This window comes from Fukomys damarensis, unplaced genomic scaffold, assembly GCF_012274545.1.
Source record: "Fukomys damarensis isolate Sample0158 unplaced genomic scaffold, DMR_v1.0_HiC HiC_scaffold_37, whole genome shotgun sequence".
Classification (NCBI taxonomy): Eukaryota; Metazoa; Chordata; class Mammalia; order Rodentia; family Bathyergidae; genus Fukomys; species Fukomys damarensis.
In genome coordinates this window covers 29,636,128-29,642,714 of record NW_022900949.1, presented here as the reverse complement: position 1 = coordinate 29,642,714, position 6,587 = coordinate 29,636,128, and the positions used below count along the sequence as shown (strand labels likewise).

General features: G+C 40.8%; 1 long non-coding RNA gene across 1 annotated transcript; it reads right to left on the bottom strand.

The window, feature by feature from the left end:
- Window positions 1-274: 274 nt before the first annotated feature.
- Window positions 275-6,539, bottom strand: LOC104857389. Its single transcript, XR_778841.2, has 3 exons — window positions 6,100-6,539; window positions 4,594-4,662; window positions 275-401 (listed from the first exon to the last, which is right to left on the bottom strand). It is a non-coding gene; the product is annotated as an uncharacterized LOC104857389 (long non-coding RNA).
- Between the last annotated feature and the right edge of the window lie 48 nt (window positions 6,540-6,587).

Sequence of the window (6,587 nt, the reverse complement as noted above, 5' to 3'; positions counted from 1 at the left end):
ACCCTTTGCACTGAGCTATATACCCAGACCTTTTTATATTTTTATTTTGAGATAGGTGGCTACTACCCTCAGCCTGCTAAGCTTTTTGATGGTCACAGTGAATTATTGTATGTTTTATCTCTTTATACGCCATCACTATGTTTGGGGGCCCAAATTTATACCTCCATCCTGGACTCCCATTCCTCCCAACACTATTTATAGAAACCCAACTGCTTAATTGATATTTCTTTTTTTTAATCGAACTCGGGTCCTTGCGCTTGCAAGGCAGGCAGCGGAACCACTGAGCTAAATCCCCGGCCCTAATTGATATTTCTTGAGAAATACAGTTTTTTTAGTGTGAAACCACATCACACCTGTCAGAAGGACTTACCAAAATGATAAAAGTTAACGGGTTGGTGAAGCTGTGGAGAAAAGGAAAATTTTATACACTGTTAAGAATATATAGCTATTATGGACAACAATGTGGCAGGTCTTCAAAAAACTAAAAATAGAATTACCATATAATTTAGCCATCTCATTTCTGGATATATACCACAAACAATGGAAATCAGTATTTCAAAAAAATGACTGCACTCCCAAATTCACTGCAGCATTACTCACAATAGCCAAATAATGAAATCAATCTAAACATCTAGCAATGGAGGGATAGCTGTAGGCAATACGGGATATGTGGATTATCATTAAAAAGAAGGAAGTCCTGCTGAAGTGGTGGTGCACACCTGTAATCCCAGCACTCGGGAGGCTGAGGTAGGAGGATCCCTGTGTAGGCCAGCCTGCACCACAAAGTGAGACCCTGTCTCAAAGAAAAAAAAAAAAAAAAAAAAAAAAAAAAAAAAAAAAAAAAAAAAAAAAAAGGATGGGGGTGGGGATTTAGCTCAGTGGTTCTGCCACCTGCCTCAGAAGTACCAAGGTCCTGAGTTCAATCCCCTGTACCAAAAATAAATAAATAAAAATGCAATGTATGATTCTCTTATAATCAAAACCTGTAAATAGCTTCCCATTTCAATCAGACAAAAGGTCAATTTATAATGGACCTGACTAGTCCCCCACAATCTCTCTGACATTAATTATGTCTACAATCTCCCTAACTTGTTTCTCAGCCCTATTGGTTTTCCTTTAACAAGCCAGGCATGTTCTGCCTCAGGCCTTTTTCAGATCCATTGTCTGGGAAAGTCTTTTCTCAAATATCTTCCGGCCTAACTGCCTGATTTCCTTTAGATTGGTTTAAATGTCACTTTATCAGTGAGGCCTATCACCATCTTTTTGTCTAGAGCGTACTTTACCATCTGATGTACTGTATATTTACTTGCTGTCTGCCTTGCTCATTAGGATATAAATTCTATGACAGTGAGAATTCTGTTTTGTTTATGGCTATATCTATAAAACTGAACAGTGCTCAGAATGGGTCCACAATACATACTTGTTGAATGAATTAATATATAGACATATATTCGCCGCTATTTTTCCCCACACAAGTGGTCCGACAGCTAAATTTATCCAGTCAGTTTCTCTGCCTACTATACTGTTACAGTGGAATGGGCCAAAATAGTCCAGGTTCTCATGTATGACAAGAAAAAAAATTGCTAAGTGTACACCCAGTAGTAGGTAACAAGCAGCTACATTTATTGATGATCACAGGAACTGGGCACGGTGGCACACGCCCTAATTCCCAGCACTTGGGAGGCTGAGGCAGGAGGATCGCTATGAGTCCGAGACCAGCCTGGGCTACACAGTGAGTTCCAGGTCAGTCTCAACTACATAGTGAGACCCTGTCTCAAAAAAACAAAAACAAAAAAAGAAAAAAGAAATCACAGAAGTACCTGTGCCACCATAAGATAAATTACAGACAGAAAAAGGTGCTGGGTGACAAAAGCATTGCACACAGATCAAAGCACACAACTGTAGCAACAACAAAGAAGGAGTGGACAAATCAGGCTTTCAGAATTGAAAGCCCACGTCTGGGCATGGTGGTCTACACCTGTAATCTTAGCACTTCGGGAGGCTGAAGCAGGAAGGAGTGCTGTGAGTTCAAGGTTAGTTTGGGTTACATAGCAAGTTCAAGGCCAGCCTGCACTACAAAGTGAGATTCTGTCTCAAAAAAAAGAATTCTTGGCCCAGACTGTAAAGGTCAGGCATATCTGCTTTAGGTATCTCCCACTAAATCTTTAGGTGTGACTGATAGGAATGACTGACAGGGTGCTGACACATCTTAGGGGTTCTCAACATGCATGCTTATCCCAGAATTCACTGTAATCTTAATATTTATGAGTAGTACATATTTATAAGACTGTAATAAGATAGGAGTAGGGAAAAGGTGACAAGAAGGTCAGGAAGACTGAACAAGCCTATGATTTTGCTTATAGCATCAGAGATCTCCTAAGCTTTTGTTATTTTATTCTCTACCTCTTTTAGAACATGGAAGTAGGTACAACCATAGGGTACTGTTTAGAATTAAATGGAGGGAAGGGAATGACTCCCTCAGTTGTACTGTTTCTAACTGATACAGGATAATAAGAAAATCAAAACTGCACTGATAGAAGAAAATCAAAACTTTTCTATCTGCTAATATGGAAGGATTTCAACAGGCTAACGTTACACTAGGATACCATGTACACTTGCTGCCCCAAAATAACCTACTTTAGGTACTGCAAGGAATTGAGAGACTACCTAATGAACCAAATTCCACAACTTTTCTTCCAGAGTACAAGTAATCATCAATTCTTTGATTCTGACACCCTAATAACAAGAACCATTAGCACCTTCCTTCTTATCCCTGAAAACTATTTTTACTTGTATCACCTGTTCTATACATTCACAACTAGTGAAAGGCAGGAAGCAAAACTACTATATACAAGGCTATTAGTAATGGATTATACTTCTGTACTCAATTATTTGGGAACCAAAGTACAACACTATCATTCACACACTAGAACTATAAAGTATTATCCCATACTAGGACAGCCTTCCTCACACAGTTTCACAAACATACTGAATCAAACAAAAGAACTGAACAATATAAGCCTGGCTAAAATCTTAAATTGGTCCAGCTTCAAACTTTAAAATCACTTGCCTGTGAGAGAAGACCTCAGATGCACTGTGACTCAGCACTGAGACAAGAAATGTGATAAAGGTTTCATTCATGACATGAGATAAATGCAGCTAAAATAAGTGAAGCAATTAAAAAATCTAAAGCCAGTGGAGGAAATGGTACAGTGCTCATACTAAGGAAGGTGTAACTCAAGTCCCTGGGGACAGGGAGGAAAATAACTTGTTGACATAAAATTAGCAAGTAACACGCTGACTACAATTAACACAATTAAATGTATAAAATACTGCAAATATATAAAACACAGTTTAAAAATAAAAACTGTGCCTATTGGTTACATCAAGTAAAAAAACAAACAAACAAACAAACAAACTTAAATCTAAGGAGAGAAATTTACCGAGGTACTGTTCACTAAACTATCAGAAAGTAAAATTAAATCATGAGAATATTTTTCGGCTTGCCAAAAAAAAAAAGACTGAAAGTGAAAGAGAGGAAAGTCCAGCATTGTCCACGAGCAGGAAAAATAAGATAAAACTAGGATAAACTATGATGGCTGAAGGTTGCAGTAAAGACAGTTTTCAATTCATATTCTCATATGGAGCAGAAACTAATGGAGAAATATGTTAAAATGTCAAAGTGGCAGGCAGGGAGATCTATGGAGATGTAATCTTGAAAAGGGACTGAGGGGTATTCCACACAGATAATGGAGGAAGTTGGGGAAACCCAGTAGGGAATTTAAATGAATAAAGACAAAAGAAATATAGAGAGATTGGCTGGGGATTTAGCTCAGTGGTTCTGCTGCCTGCCTCTCAAGTGCAAGGTCCTGAGTTCGATCTCCATTACAAAAAAAAAAAAAAGAAATGTAGAGACAGCCTATGACAGGCACACAGCCAAAAGCAATAGCTAATACTTCATTGCTTTTAACTCCACTCTCTGTACTCTAAATGTATTCTTTGATAGTGATATAGACACTATTATTAATCCTAATTTCACACTAAGGAAATAGCCTCTGAAAATATAATTTGTTAAATTTCACAGTTAATGGCATAGTCAGGCTACCAACATACACGATTTAACTTCACAGCTTTATACTGCCTCTTATAAACATCTCAGAGCATAAAAAGAGAAATGGTTCATAGTAGCATAAGCAAATCTCCCATAAGCAATGCTATTTTCTTTATGATGAACCCACGTGCTAGGGAAGCACTCTACCACTGAACCCCCAGTACCCCTCCCCTCACCCATCATTTTTTTGGAGAGTGTCTCATTATGTAATCCAAACTGGCCTGGAACTCATGATCTTCGTGCCTCAGCCTCCCAAATGAGAAGATTACAAGCATGTGAACCACACCAGGCCCCAGCCCATTTTTAAAATTTCATTTTGAGACTGGGTCTTGCTAAGCTGTCCAGGCTGGTTTTAGATTTGTGGTAACCCTGTCTCAGCCTCCCAAGTAGTTGGGATAACAGGCCGGTACCACCATACCTAGCAGAAATCTTACACTCTATAGTTCAAGGGTGAGAGTGTAGCTCAGTGGGAGAACACTTACCTAGTATGCCTGAGGCCTTGGGTTGGATTCCCAGCACTAGGATAGGGCTGGGGAGTCCAGACATCATACCTGTCACAAAAAAACACAAACTAAGGGTAGTGAGATAAATGAGACAGCTGTGTTCACCAGACTGTAGAATCAAGGAAAGCTTCAAAGGAAATAGCATTTGTGATGGGATTTGAGCATAATGGGGAATTTGGCGTAAAGAACACCATTACATATTATTAGATTCTTGAGGGGTTTTGTTTTGGTTGATAGGATCTCACCATGTAGCCCAGGCTGGCCTCAAAACTCTCCATCCTCCTGCCATCTTCAGATTGTTGGGGTTACAAGTGTGTGTCCCATCTCACCTGGTACTCTTGAGAGTTTTCAAGCTGAATTTGAAAGTTTTAGCGCTGAATTCAGTGGCATGGCACTGAACGCCCTCCACAACTAGGTGAGGGTAAGGCCAATAAAGATTATCTTCAATGGCAGACTGAAGTCTTTGCTACCAGTTCAGGCTCCAAATGAACAAAAAGCATTACTTTACTGTCTCCATACACAGCAAATGGTTTGAAAGCAGGCTGTTCACCCTGGCCCTGGCAGATGCAACATATCCTGAGCTAAATTAAAACAATGTACATCAACAGGCATTAAACCACCAAGTGCACCCAGTCAGACTGCCTTGGGACATCTAGACCTCTGGTGGTGGCTAATTTTAAAGTAACCCAAGATCAAGGTGGGACTGCGCCAAACCTCAGTTTGGCTCTGGATGCCACAGTCAGTGGTAATATTATAGAGAGCTAAGTTAGGTAGAAATAAAACACATCAAAACCATGGCCAGACATTGAGACCAGACCTCAAGATAAAGACAAAATAACCAGGCCTGCATACTCCTCAAAAGACAAACACTGGGCCTAATGAAGTCTAGAGAGATACCAGTCATTCAAGTGGGTGACGAAAACCTTCAGACCCATTTCTTAGAAAAAGCCTTTGTTCTTTCCGTGCACCCTTGTTATGTGACTCGTTTCTTCATTGGATTATTATCTAAGCGACTATACTTGTAACCTTATTGGTTAATCACAGTTGTAACCTACTATCCACTTAGGTTCTTTATAAAATTTCCCTGTAAAGTAGGGCCCCTTGCTAACCATTCAGGTCCCCTCCTGCTGCTCAAGAGCTCTCTCCTCAATAAGTTTTTCCTACTCTTAACCTCCATTTTCCTACAATTCATTCTTCAATTTTAGAGAACTGGCGTATCAGACATCTAACAGGTTGGGAGACATATTTTCATATTACATCTCCTGTTTCAGTAAAAAGTCAAGACTTGGAAAATTCAACTACGAATTCGGAAATAGTTATTAACAAGAGTCACTGTAATGGCATTAACTATTCATTAACAAATTGTGTCAGATACACAAATTTGGGGGTTTTTTGTTTTGTTTTGTTGTTTGGAGACAGGGTCTCACTATGTAGTTGAGACTGCTCTGGAACTCACTACATACCCCAGGCTGGTCTCAAACTCACCCTCCCGAGTGCTGGGATTACAGGCGTGCGCCACCAGGCCCGGCAAATGTAGGGATTTTATGAATGGTTTCCTTCACAACACTTGAGGTCTGGAGCACAGGCAGGAAGACTGGTGAAATAAATTGGTATAACATAATTATACTCGCGAACACACTTTCTGTGAACTTCTTGAGAATTTCCATAGATAACCACCCACGCGCCGTTTTTCACCGGAAACCCGAGGGACTCGGGCCTGTGGGTCCGCCCGCTGCCCAGGTCCTGAGCATGACACGCGGCTCTGCTTAACGCGCGGTGCGTCCACGGAGGCTCTGGGGCAAGCTGAGCTCCCGAAAACAGGCGCGAGCCAGTACTCATCTCTTTTATGGGACGTGCATCGCACCCCAAACCCCAGGACAGGTGAGCTCATCAGCCACTGCCACTACTTCGAGACCGACAGCCGGCAAGGAAGGAGGCACGCCTGCGCGGTGACGTCACGGTGCGCCGGCGCC